At 46.7% G+C, this 14,131-nt stretch overlaps 1 long non-coding RNA gene across 1 annotated transcript; it reads right to left on the bottom strand.

Moving 5' to 3' along the window:
• Positions 1 to 4,688: 4,688 nt before the first annotated feature.
• Positions 4,689 to 11,160, bottom strand: LOC146204577 (uncharacterized). The gene is made up of 3 exons (XR_014703966.1): positions 11,026 to 11,160; positions 9,525 to 9,650; positions 4,689 to 4,982 (listed from the first exon to the last, which is right to left on the bottom strand). It is a non-coding gene; the product is annotated as an uncharacterized LOC146204577 (long non-coding RNA).
• Between the last annotated feature and the right edge of the window lie 2,971 nt (positions 11,161 to 14,131).

Raw genomic sequence — 14,131 nt, 5'->3', positions numbered from 1 at the left:
CGCGGGGAAGGAGGCTTTTCTCTCCATGCTTTTGCACGCGACGCCGCGCGGGCCTCGCGCCGTACCGGCTTGATGAAAATGTGCGCCGATTTCGTGACAACAACACACGACTGTAACCGAGGAAAGAGTAAGGCTTCCCCAGGAGTGGCGATACGCCCTGTGCGTAAAACCACTCCCCACTAATATGTCCAAGGACGACCACGAGGGTAGGCGCAAGGCCAGGGCAGAGGCCTTAGCTCATCACTACGAAGGGAACCCCGGAGTGTACTATGTGGACGCGTCCGGCCCGCACCAAGGCGGGTGGTACACGGCGGCAGTGATCCACGAGTCCAAAACGGTAAACAGGCTCACATTTAAAGCCCGAAGCGTAACACAGGCCGAGGAGGTCGCCATCGCGTTAGCAGCAACACACTCTGATTCCAGAACAAACATAACGGACTCGCGAGGGGCGTGTAGGAACTTTCAACAGGGCTGGGTCCCGTACCTGGCCTACCGGCTACTAAAACACAGCTCGGACCTGGCCTACCGACTACTGCAAAACAGCTCGTACGTGGAAAGCCCATCCCGCCGCTTCATAGTCTGGGCTCCGGCCCATTATGGGCTAGGAGGAAACGAGGCAGCAGATACCGCCGTCCGCGTGCTTTCTAACCGAGCAACCTCGTCTCCTTCCTCCTCAGAAGAATTCAAACCAGCCTACACTTTCAGAGAAATTACGCAGCTGTACCAAAACAGACACAATATTTACCCCCACCCGTGTAAAGGATTAACAAGAGCGGAGGAACGCGTGTTTCTTCGCCTCCTTACGAATACCAGGATGTGTCCGGCGTCACTTAAACACTTTGACAGTGCCTTCTCCGGGGAGTGCCCGCACTGCGGGGAAATGTCCTCGGACCTTTTCCACATGGTGTGGGCGTGCCCCTCCAACCCTGCCTTTGCAGCTAACCAAAACACCACCCGGGAGGACTGGGAGGCGACCCTACTCGCCTGCTCCGATCTGAAAGCCCAAAAGGCCTTGGTCAAACGAGCAATGGCGGCAGCGGAAGCCACTGGGGTCCCGTACTAGGGACTCCACCTAGTGTTTGTGAGGGGAAGTGCACTAAGCCTGACCCCAGAGCAACCTTCATGGAACTCTATAATTTAGTAAACGTTTTCACCACCACCATCGCCGCCAGGTGCCGCATAGATAGCAGGTCTTTGGAATCGGACACCACGGCATTCAAACCCGCTTGCCTACCTTAACTATAGTACGGAAGGATGGGCGCGGTCACTCTGCCGTTTATAATAAGAATAAACATGGTAGAAAAACATAGGAGGAATTCTTCCACCACTATCAGATGCACCTGGGTAAGTAGTATATCTGCCTAGTAAGTACTGCAGGGATCGAGTTCTGACCCGTTGCGCTCAGATTCCCTATTCAAGCGACGCTAACAAGAGCAACGGGTATAAACGGAAAAAGAATCGGTAATTTGAAATGTGTCGTTTTGAAGGAAAAGGCACCGTGCAGGAGTAACTCGCGGTGCGACGCGCGCGCCCCTCGCGGCGGGAAGAACAGTTTGGTAGGGAGACGTGAGCCCGGCCGTGCAGCGGAGACGCGGCGGATCTGCTGTGCATGGGGCGCATTCGCCGTTCGTTCTTTCGATTCGCGGCATTCTATGGTCACAAATGAATTGCTAGGTTGCAGACCTTGGATTGCTGCTGTTGCACACATTTTCACTGGCCTGATAAAATAGTTTTCGCGTCACCGAATAAGCTTTACGAAGCGAAGCGACGCTAAGGCGAATCGCTGCCTTCCAACGAGCAGTGAGCTGGCAATTATGCCCGGGTATTGCCGCGTCCAGATTTACCGCGAAGCCTTTTCCCCGAAAGAGGACAGACTATACCTTCACCTGCATTAGCATCCTTTCTCAACCCGCAAAAAAAATAATAATATTTAAAGAAATTGGGCAACTCATAGGCGTCAGCGCTACTGGGACCGCCGTGCGCGCCTGTGGGCCGCGCTCGTGGATGCAGTTGTTCATTGCATAATTTTTATTTATGCTGTCCTGTGGTCTATATTTCCCTGTCTAGGATAGCTTGCATAAGCACCAGTACAATGCAGAGAGTAATCAACAGGAATGGAGTGTTTAAATGGCGCATTTACTATGTCTTGCGCATTAGTTTCGCGAATTTGCCTTGGCAACTTTTTTTTTGCTTGCTTGCTTGCTTGCTTTCATTATTTTTTTCCTCCTTTTAGCTCGTTCCTTTTCTTCTTTCCACACCCTTTCCTTCCACGCTTATGCCGCTACTTTCCTTCTCCTCTTGGGCGGCTTCTTTTGTCCGTCCCTCAGCCTGATATTTTTTTTTTTCCTCGCCATCCTTCGCTGTCCACTTCGCCCTCCTCTGTAGATGTGATTCAGGAGGTGCCATTCCATACGCTTTATTCATTTAGTTGTGTTGATGACATTTCGATGTCTGCTGAGTTTTTGAACCTCGAATGATAAGCTGTTTCTTATGCGATACTGCTCAATCGAGACTATAATAAAAAATAAGTAAAAAAAATGTTTTTTTTTTACTTATTCGTGGACACTCTGAACAGATCTTGCATTCATTACATGCCATCCTGCTCCAAACAAGTTGTCGAGCGGCTGGCTGCCACCTGTTACCTTCCCCTGTCAAATTTTATGGCAGAGGACTTGAAAGTACCGTTAAAGAGGCATTAAGGATCGTTAAAAAAAAAACGAAAGAAAACTAGCATTCAAGTCGGGATGAGGCAGGACGTTCTTTCAACGAAAAAGAAAATTAAGCATGCTACAATTCTGATGCTGTAAGGCAGTTTCCATTCTCATAACTGTGTCACTGTATCAGCGACCGCGTGCCATCTGTCATCCTTTCCTTTATCGTCGAGAAAAGTGGCAACCGTCTCACCAAATCCGTCTGCGTAATGTAATAGCCTGCGGCATCTTCAGGCCCCGGTAATCGCGTTCTCGAGTTTTCAGGCTTGTCCCTTTTTTTAGGCTTTTTTCTCTTCTTCGACTACAGTTTCATTCATTCCTATTCTTCTCCCATACTCGTTCCACCCTTCTCGGCCGCTCGATTCCCCGCAGCTTTTTTTTTTTTTTTTATCTCTCTCACCCACCCCAGCTTGGGGCGTTCGAGCTGGCCCTTGTGAAGCTGTACCACACTTGGGAGGAGGGGCGTTCGCCACAAATGTTTTTTGTATATTTTTTACATTTTTACCGTGTTTTTTACGCCGCCACCCTCCCACCCCCTTCGTTTTTTGCTCGGCCTTTTCCAACTGCGCGCGTTTCTCCTGTCGTCTTCCGTTTCGCGCGTTTCCAGCCTAGAAATAAACGCCCAGCGGGCGGCCAGGGCTCGTCTCTGTCTCTGCGTCTTGTGTCGTGTGGTTCTCGCATCGTTTGTGCTTCGCTACGTCGCTTGAGCTGGCTGAAACTGCTACCATTTCGTTGCGCAGGCCGCCTTTACAAGCGCGCGCCGGCCGCGCGTCTCCCTATCAAACTGTTCCGGCGCTCACTCGTGGCGCTGCCTGTTCGCCGCGAGTGCTGCCCCCTGGGTTTCTGCACGGTGCCTTAACCGAATGCTTAATCAAAGTTTTCAATATCGGTAACACAAACGCAAGAACTTTTTTTCAAGCTGTTAGAATCCTGTTTTTCTTGGGTCTAACGTCACTGCCCTGAAAGTTTTTTTTTTTTTTCACAGGAAGGGAAAGGCGCAGTATCTGACCCGCGCTGTACCGTAATGGAAGGGGGGAGTGAAATCTTAGTTCGCAGCCCTCCACTACGGCAGATTTGGCGGACATTACGCTACGGTGAGGCTCTGCCACGTGAATGTCACCCTTCCAGTGCTACATGGCGACAATTGCAGACGGATTGTTTCATTTCCCCCTACCGTCTCTCATGCCTTCACCCCATGGCTTGCCCCCTCACTGCGACACCTGTGGCGAGCCCAAATCCTCACTTTTCCACTACCTGTGGGCCGGAATGTCCTTCCCCCCAGGCAGTGCCCCCATCCCCCATCCCACCTTTTCTTCCTGGGAGGCTGCTTTGCGGAGCTCAACCCGCCGGTCAGAAATGGCTGGTAGATCGGGCTCTATGTGAATCAAAAGCCTGTGGACTCCTGAACTAGTAGCCCAGACGGCCATAGACGTCCGACGGTCGACCGACGGACGTCCGTTTTCGGACCTTCGGACATCCGACGGAAGTCCGGTTATGTTCGATATACGTACAGCGGACGTCCGTCGGACTATCGTTCGTGGATCCGGATCGCGTCCCACGGACGTCCGACGGGCAGCCGGAGGCGGACATTCGGACGTTTCCCGGAACATGCTTGCAGGGCCAGCTATTGGTGTAAAAACTTGCCAATAACATTCGTGTAAAGCTCAGCAAGCATGTGCCATGGAAATTTCAGTCACATACTAGTGCTCAATGCCTTTGTCGTGAGAGTAAAGCAGACAATAGAATATGCAACAGGTTCAAGTTTCCTGTTGTCTGCTTTACTTTCACACACAAAGCACTGAACAGCAGTGTGCAATTAAAACTTCCATCAAAGAGGCACATATGCTAGCTGAGCTTTACACAAATGCACTATTCCTGAAAACATGCGAAGTGCATAGGCATACCAGCATGCGAGGTTGTAAAAAAAGCATCTTTTTTTGCTTTATTGCAAAAACTGCATGCATAAATAGTCTACACTAAAAAAATATCGATGTTAAGGAATGGCATGGTAAAATGCAGGTCAACTGGAGTATTAAGAATTTACTTGAATAATTTTTTTTAATTATCCTTGGCCGTGACAGCTCTTCCCTTCTGGAGGAACAGGTATTTATTGAAACCTAATATTTCGGAATTAGCGAACAGATGATCGAGTTCTCTGTGGGCGGCCTCCGCAGGCCGGGATTCCAGGAGCAGTTACTATCCTGTGCATTTGCTCGATCAGCTGTTGCTGGTCTTTCAGGCCTCAGATGGAAAGAGCAGGTTGGGCTCCTCCTGCAATAGAAGGGAAAATGAAATTCAAGTTATCTGTGCTGAACTTTGATTACACATCTCCAAGGGCAACTGCCAGTTTCTCTCAATTGCTTTTTCCAGATGGCACTGTACGCATGCATCTCCATTCAGAACTGTCACAAACTATATCGAAAGGTCATATAACTGCAGCAAAACCTATGCAGAATAACAAAAGATACAAACGTAGTTTGACCAGAACCTGGCATTCAGTATTTTAATGTTTTTTGTCGTCTCTTTGAACATGCCACTCTGACCAAACATGGCATGTTGTTTGCTGCTATGCACCCTCAGCAATACCCAAGACATGGAGTTCACATGCAGAGAAACTAAGCATAAAGGATGCTCTATATGAACATAAAGCACAGCCAGAGCATTGCAGAGTTACACAGGTACGCATTGGCGGCAGAAACCTGCATTTTGAGCGGTTTAAATGGCAGATTTCTAAAGTCATTGTTCCTGCTCTGAAAATAAGTGATCAATAATAACATCATTTAAAATTGTTACCTTTTTTTCTGTAAACTGCACATTTCGCTGGTTTCCATGTACCCTCTACCGAAGACATTCCCTGGGCGTGTCAGGGGTATATCGACATCAAAATCTAGGCTACAAGCGTCTAGAAAGCGTCTCCTTAGAGCAGCTGCGACGAAGTAACTTATCTGATAACATGCAAGCTGCTGCAGCAGAATAAAGGTAGACATTTGACATGTGGCTAAAGCCCAATGTGGAAGCATAGCCCGCCGCAGTGATTGCACAGTGTTCATGCTTCTACAAGAGTTTAAAATAAAGTTGTTTACCCACAGCTCTATATGTGACATTACAATAGCAAGGCTTATAGTTACACAAAACACAAAAAGCTGACAACCACAAGCTCCTGATGTATTACCGGCAGCATGCAGCATGGATGTTAGTTACTGAAATATGGTTGCATAATTCTGGCAACCAGCTGTGCATGTATGTCATGGATTTCTCAACTACGCACAACAGATTACAAAAAAATAATGGTCTTTATAAATGCAGCCAGCTGTTCACAAGAAACACTGTAGCTTTTTTTATGGGGAAGGTAGTGGGCGCCAAAGAAACTGCCCCTGTAAAGGCGCCTAATTTGCCCCTATGTAATATCGGGGACAAAAGTGTGTGGATTACACAAACTGCAATCAAAGCACATAACTTTCACATCGACCAGGAAACTCTGACCATACTTGTCGATGTGAAAGTTGAACGTTAGTTCTGTCATGTGTGCAAGAGAAATAAGGTCACAATTCGTTTACATCGCGATTCTAGTCCAAAATCTCCAGACATACTGTCCAGAGACTTTTGCCCCCGCAGTATAAGCCACCACTTGGGTAAGAGATTAGTAAAAGAAGTGTATAAAAGACATTAGTGCTGTTGGACAGCCATAGCTATAAAAATGGTATTGACATTGGAGTACTGCCTTAAGGCGGGGCCTAGGGCATTACAAAAGCAAGAGTTAGTGTCCGCTGGTCCTCATTTGAACGAACAAAAAGAGGGGGGGAGGGAGAAATCTACCTCACTACATGTTTTGAGTGACACCAAGCCGCAGTTAGCATTAAAGATATCACACAGTTTTGTGGAAGATTTGGGAGCGCTTTGCTGCTTTCTTACAGGATTGGACAAAAGAGCTCACCATCTTCAGAAAGGCATGTTATATAGAAATGAAAATAGTGAATTTACTGCATCTGGCCACAACAACTTACACACGGAGAGGAAGATGAACTGAAAATTTTATACATGAATGTACGTATTTACAACAGGTGAAACAACGACCATGATCTATGCCGAAGAGGAAAGAGATCAAAATCTAGCTCAGAACGAGTTCTCCAGGCCGCGGGGCCGTTTCATTAACTTCGGGACTCCGCCCACATTTCTCATCCCCAATGACAACGAACTCACACATGAGTGGCTAACAAACATTTTGGCATGTCTTTCCACTTTCATAAGGTTCTTCACCCTCTCCCTAATACAAGCAATGCAAAAGGGACAAAAAATTCGTTTCACAACAAGCGGAATTTAGAGAATGGACCTCGAAACGATTGGCTCACTAGGTCACATGCCAAACTCTCTCCCCTAGGAAATAAAAAAAAAAAAAATTAGAACCCATCAAAACGGTGTCCCACGTGCACAACTATTGCCCAAAGCTTGCACCCTTGGCGGCTCCTTTTACAGGGCAATTATTGCAATTATTGGCGTCCGAGTCAGCACCATTGCGGACCACATCAGAAGAGCCAACCCACATCCTCCCGCTCCGCATCATACCGTCACTGTTACACACTTGCCCTTTTTCAACGCCGCCATCTCCCACCATTGTTGACATCCAGGGTTGGAATCCTCAACGAGACCCCATTCAGCGCGCCTGCACTGAATAATGGTCATTTTTATGGGCTCCCCAACAAGGAAGAGGGCCTTACACCCTTCAACCTGACAGTGTTTTTTCTTTGAACGATAAGCAATTCTTCCAAACGAGGTGCTCGTTTCAAAGCTGTGCTGCCTCCGGGTGATTGGTCCAGTCAGCGTACTAAGGACCCCTTAGTTGAATGCTGTTCGTAAAGCTCCTTAAATAAAAATGAGCCCCCTACATGACACAGCAACGAGAACAAACTGCCTGTCCCCGCGTCTTCGAGTGCGACAGCAAAGTCCTCGGAAGAGGGGACTTCTTTCCCTCTCTGCCTACGTTTCCGTTAAGCACTGTAGCTGCTGTAGCTGCCTGTCTGTGCTCGTCTCTCCGCCTCCTGTCCGAGGGCAAGTGGGAGACGGCCGCAGCTGGGCATTGAACAGGTGACCCAAAAAGAGCAGACTAATAATGGTGCCTAGCATACCCACCGATCCCTTACAGAAATCATTAAAGAAATGAAAGCAACACATCAGATAACGCTTCAATGTTTCTAAGTGCAAAGTCGACAACTCCAAGTCATATAAATATATGTACGTCTCTGCATATTAACTAGACAGAAACAGTGCAGAGTAAACTAATAATTCAGTGTCTAGCAACACTATTAAAAGGGGATAAAGGCTACGGGGGGCTACGATTATTAGTACCGTTTTGCCTTTAAACTACAATAACATACTTGTTGCAAGCTTAAAATCAAAGATTCACACCTGTCCCACCCACAGCAATGGAACACACATCTGACTCAAGTCTGCAAGAAAGAGCAAGCTAGACTATTACAGACGCACCCTTGGTTGTTTTTCTGGCATTTCTGAGGGTGAAGAATCTGACTTGTCAGTAGCATGTATATGAATAAGAATCCTATGACAGTAAATGCATCAGATTTTCTGGAGTGGCTTTTCTTTGCTGACCACATATGAGGTGAGCTATAATTTATCCAACTTGGCCTAGGTTTATTCTATGAATAACAAAGCTATAGCAGGTACACAGTCATCCACTCAGGCTGAACATGCGAGTGCGTGGCATGCACTTTTTGAGATGCCACTGCATCCATCGCAGCCGCACACCGTAGCGAAGAGGCAGACAGCGTGAAGTACCAGCCTCTAGTCCCTCTACCACCACTGGGGTCCCAAACTAGGGACCCCTTGTTTTTGTCAGGACAGGCCCCCTCAGTAACCTCCTGTATTTGTATCTGATGGATATGTTTTCCACCACCACCCACAATACGCAGCTGCGCATCATAGCAGATGTGAAGCAACAGCTCCTGGTCCTTCTACGCATAATCCACTTTGCCTTGATGCATGCCTGCGCACCATAGTAATGAGGCAGACGACATGACGCAGCAGCTCATGATACCTTTACACATGAGCCCCCTCACTGTACTTCGATACGCACCATAGCAAATATACAGACAGCAGCACAGCAGCTCCTGGTCCCTCTATGCATAAGCCATTTTGCCTCAATACGCACCTGCGTACCTGAGCAAAGAGGCAGACGTGAAGCTGCAGCTCCTGGGCCCTCCATGCACAAGCCACTTTGCATCAATGCACGGCTGTGCACTGTAGTAAAAAGGCGAAGGACATTAAGCAGCAGCTCCTGGTCCCTCTACACATCAGCCATTTTGCCTCGATGCACATCTGCACACCGTAACAAACAGCCAGATGTGACAAAGAAGCTCCTGGTTTCTCTACACATAAACCACTTTGCCTCAATGCACGTCTGCACATCGGAGCAAAGAGGCAGATGACGTGAAGCTGGAGCGGCTGGTCCCTCTATGCACAAGCCACTTAGCCTTGACGCATGGCTGTGACGGATGCATTGCTATTTTGCAAACTGCATGCCACACATTCCCATTCAAGCTAAGAGTGGACGACTGTGTAAACGTAAAATACTCGTTATTTACTTCAATGGACAATGACAAAAAGTAACATGGTGGACAATGTAAAAAGAATTTGCTGCATAAAGTTTGTTGAAACCAGTTCTACATCCTACATGTAAACAAGCTAAAACCTTAATGTCGAAGGGATGTCCTGTGTGTTTAAAATCATCATGCTCAAACAACTTCAACAGTGAGAATCATGATTCAATATTAATAATATAGATAATGATACAATACTCACTTTTAGCCATACCAAAGAAATGAGAATGCAAAGGGATGTTGCTGTTTTCCCCCCGTGGATGACAGTTTTCCATGCTCAAAGTGCTGCTTCCTGTTGGCCTACGAAATCGGCTACAGCAAATGGCATCTGAAAAATTTTTGGAAGCCTCATGCTAGTCTTCAACGAGAAAAGCATTGTATACAGAAGCAGAACACAAATACTTTTACAACACACTAAAAGCACCAACTGCGGTGGTGTTTTCAGGATGACTAGGTACAGGCTTTGCTGTAGCAAGCCAAATGTTAGCCTTCAATAAGGAAAGCATTCCCATACAGAAACAGAACACAAAAGCTTTTACAACACATTAAAAGCATCAATTGCACAAATGCTTGTAAGATGACCAGGTACAGGTTTCTGCTATAGCCCACATCATGTGACCAGCGGTTATCAGAAGCCTTGTATGTGAGCATGATGCCCTAGATTCAATTTATGGCTATCACTGTGTTAACAAGCATGGGTTTAAAGCTACTTTAATATGATAATCTAAGAACATGGTAAGAGCTTTCAGTGCGAGACATAAGCTCAGTATCATGCACTATAAGGTGCTGCATGGCTCTAGTGTAGCTTTGGCATTATCTCGCTGTCAATAATGCAGTGAAGTTCTGAGGAGCCTTTGAATATCTGTAAGGAGAAAGCAACAACAATTTTGTTTTCATCTCACTTTTGCTCAGCTCGTGTGTTTTTTTTTTTTTTTTTGAGCCCGCGGCTTGCATGACCTCCCAGTATGCCTGTTTTGCATAAAAGAAGGCATTGCAGGCACCAGAGCTCACAGCCCAACTGTATCGCGGTGGCGGTATGTCAAATTCGTGCCAGAACAGCGCAGAACAACGGGTCAAGAAAAAGACAAGTGCTGACTTTTTTTTTTCTCTCATCTCCTTGTCCGGTTGTTCTGCGCGGTTCGGTCCCACATGCATAACCAACATGCGCAAATGTGCTGGTTTGTCAAAGCTGAAGGAGAGTACTAAACCTTTAGTTATTTAGTAGCTACAGCCGTTCCTTCTAGAAACTGTAGTTGCCGTAAAGCTCAAGAGAGAAAGATCAGCGGCTGTCCATTAAAAAAAAAAAAAAAAAAAAAAAAGAACTCGCGACGTTTTCACAAGTGTAGGCATGTCGCACGATAGGCTCGAGGAGTGCAAAAGTTTTCTCGTATAGTTTTTACAACTCAGCACGTTGCGCATGGTTAACAAATTAACTCCTTTAAAGCTCGGGCAGGCACTCCTTTATCAGAGACAGAGAAGTTGCGCGGCTTACTGGCGGCGCAGCGTCCAGTAATGCCGAGAAAGATGGCCCTCAGACTTGAGGCTGCACTTTAGTTAGTCGGCGCGGAGCCATCCTGTCAGTCTTGCCTAAAACACTCGACCGTTCGGCTGCTGTACAGAGCTGTTTCCTTACCCAAAAGCTCAGCACCATCGGTGCATCGAAAAGTTCCACTAAAGAAACAAAAGTTCGGTGAAATACTTACTTTGGAATCGGCGAGTGAACAAAGTGTGCCTGCCGCACCAAGCCACAGCAAAAACAATGCTAGCAGTGCATTACAGCCGTAGGTATTTGCAACTGCGCAGAAAATGCAGAACACGGAAACGTGAAGCCATCTTCCGTGACTAAACTTCAACTTGTCAGGTGGATTGGATTGGCTCATTTCAGATTTTTTTGAGAATAGGTTCGGTTTCGTTCTTTTTGAGCTTGCTGCTTGCTGCGTCTATTCAGCCACTGATTAAAATTTCACCGAAGCATCATGATAGAAAAATGTTTAATGGTCATTTATCTTTCAATCAAAAAATTTGGATTGAAAAATTCAACGATGAAACATGCGGAAAATAAAAAAAAATGTTTAATGGAAACGCTTTCTATCGCGTCGATTCGCTCTGGCATCATATAATGCAGACTTGACGGCATTACTGATTTATACGCAGTTCAGGTTCAGACGAGCACGACGACTACAAACTATATCATAGCTGTGTAAAAGGAAATCCAGTGGCGGACGTATGGCGGCTGTCCGCTGGGCGAACGGATTCGACCATCCGCTTTCGTACGTACGCCGGAATTCCGGCGGACGTCCGAAATCGGCCGCCGAGTTGCGGCCGAGTCGGTTGTCCGTCGGACGTCAGTGGCCGTCTGGGAGGGGACCACCCTGGAAGATTTTTTTTTTTTTATTAAATAAAGTTGTTTTCATCCGTCCATCCGGCTGTAGTTTTTATGATTTCATTTCTGCTGGCATTGCTTGCAAGCGTGATGTTTCGATCCTTATTTTCTTGATACCGCGGTGCTCACTTTGCTGTAAATGTGATGTTGTACTCTGCTTCAAACTATTGCGACACAACTAGAGCGTGATGCAACGTGTTCCGAGTGCTGTCGAGTTGTGAACGGCGAAAACATTAGGCGTTGGGATCAGCTGGCTGACCGTCGACGGCGAGCCGCACGGGACGCTATACTCGCCAGAACTGAAATCATAAATGTCGGCGTTGTCGACGGGCGGCCAGATCCAGACGCATAGTGCAGTCAGTCGTTCGCGCTTGAAGCGTAGCTTGAACAGGTCCGCGTCGCACTGCCTTGCATTTCTCCATAGCGCTCCCGATTTTTCGGGCACAGCGTCGTCGACGCGTACGTTCTTCAGGAATTTGCCGACAATTTCATGCACGTAAGAGCAGCGCACTAAAAGCTGCGTGTTTGCTCGGTGGACCGTTGAAAACGAAGAGGCACTTGCTCAATCAGACTGGCTGCGCTGCCCGCCGTTACCGCCGTCTGCTGCCAGCGACATCATCATTGCGGATTACCCAGCATGCATCGCTTCATGCAAGATCCGCTTCCCTACGGCCGGCCTCAGCTTTGAAACGAGCGGGATATATGCATACGTCGCTGGACTTCGGTACGCGGTAAAAACATTTTCGTTGCAGAAGCTGACTCTTGGAATTTTGCAGAGGGTGCCATGCAAGCGATCGTTGCTACAACCACGCATACGTGTTCCCCGATGACCTACCCTGAGGCGCATAAATACTATGGACGTATCAGTTAATGATCGAAGAGAGGACGGATTTTTATAATTGGGCGCGAAATCAATAGCTATCCTGCTGCAGTGGTCAGTGTTAGAGAAATTCTGCCTTGGCCATGCACAACTCAGCGTTTCAGGTAAGTTAGCCTCTTAAGGCCGCGGCCAGCGCTGGATCGGCGGAGCGATTTTCCACGCTACAACGCTGTCTTTCTAGAAAGCCTACCTAGGCGGCGTTTGGCATTCAGCTGCTTTTTGTGGGCCCCGTAATGGAAAGCAATGCCTCCAGAAACGCGCTAAATGTTCAAAAATGTTCAAAATTCCAGGCTGTCTTCAACAAACAAAGCAGGCGGACGCTGATAAAACAGTTCAGTACCCAGTCGAAGCCAAACACCCGCGCGCGTCTTTAGAGATCTGTAGAATCGCCTTCACGATTTTTAAAATTATTCTAGAATTTGGAAAAGGTCACTTTCCGATCGCTGGGACATTAAACCCGCATGACAGCGTAGTCACGTGAATAAGGACCACACCAGACCGAAAGCTTATCTCGTACATAGCTAACCAAGGTATACCTTACAGCGTTGTGTTGATTTTGATATGGTGCATAAGCGACCATACTATGTATTTATTTTGTGTGTAATGACTAAAATGTTTTTTAGGATGCAGCTTGTTTAGGAACATTCTTCATTTTAGGACACCAAAAATGCAGGGAATTTGGACTGATCATGCTGGGGTGGAAAGGGATATCTGTTACAAAACTGTACAAAATGTTTTCTTCCTATTTTCTTGAGTCCGGCGCACATGTAAGTAAGATATCCCCACATTCCTTGCATATTGGTTTGTCCTCTTTTATAAGTATGAAGACGTACGCTTCAGGTGTGGGTCTTTGTGAAGATGACCTAAAATGTCCTCCATGATGAGCTTTCGATGGCTGCATGATTTCCATACCTCGATGACAGGTTTGACAAAGTGTAGTCTGTTGTTTATTTCAAAGTTTCAGAAATCCTGCCATTTCGCTCTCAATTTTCTTTGTACAAGCTTCTTGGTATCTTCATGCAGCATATTCACCCTCTGTAATTTAGCATTGCTGCAAGGTAACCTGGTTAATTCTTTTCATCACCTTTCAAGATAGCTGTCCTTTCATAAAATGTATGGCTTCTGATGACAGGAACTCCTTGGAAGTCATACAGATAAATAAGACCCACAATCATGAGATATCTAAGGTGTGCATATATGTCCATCGCTCAGAGGTATGTGTCAGCAAGCTGTTAGAACAGGTCTTGTGGTAACAACCATTGTCTGAGGTGGTCAGTGCCATGTAACTGCAGGTACTGACAGAACTCTTGATCATGTTATGTGATGATGTCTCCCTTGCATGCATATTGGTATACATTTCAGAATCTGCAGTGCACCGCTTGACCATTTGCCACCAATGTTTGTGCGAAAATGTCTTTTTCATGCATGTTAGCCAATATGATTAACAGATAGACCCCTATGCACAAGCTAAAAGTGCCATGAGCCAAATGTCACAAGGCCACACGACATGCCAGGAGCTGTTAACTCGAGCTTACAAAGTTATATT

The sequence above is a fragment of the Amblyomma maculatum genome, chromosome 1, assembly GCF_055883805.1.
Source record: "Amblyomma maculatum isolate TAMU_Amacu chromosome 1, ASM5588380v1, whole genome shotgun sequence".
Lineage (NCBI taxonomy): Eukaryota > Metazoa > Arthropoda > Arachnida > Ixodida > Ixodidae > Amblyomma > Amblyomma maculatum.
The sequence above is the reverse complement of the archived record's forward strand: the minus strand, read 5'-3'. Positions and strand labels throughout refer to the sequence as shown.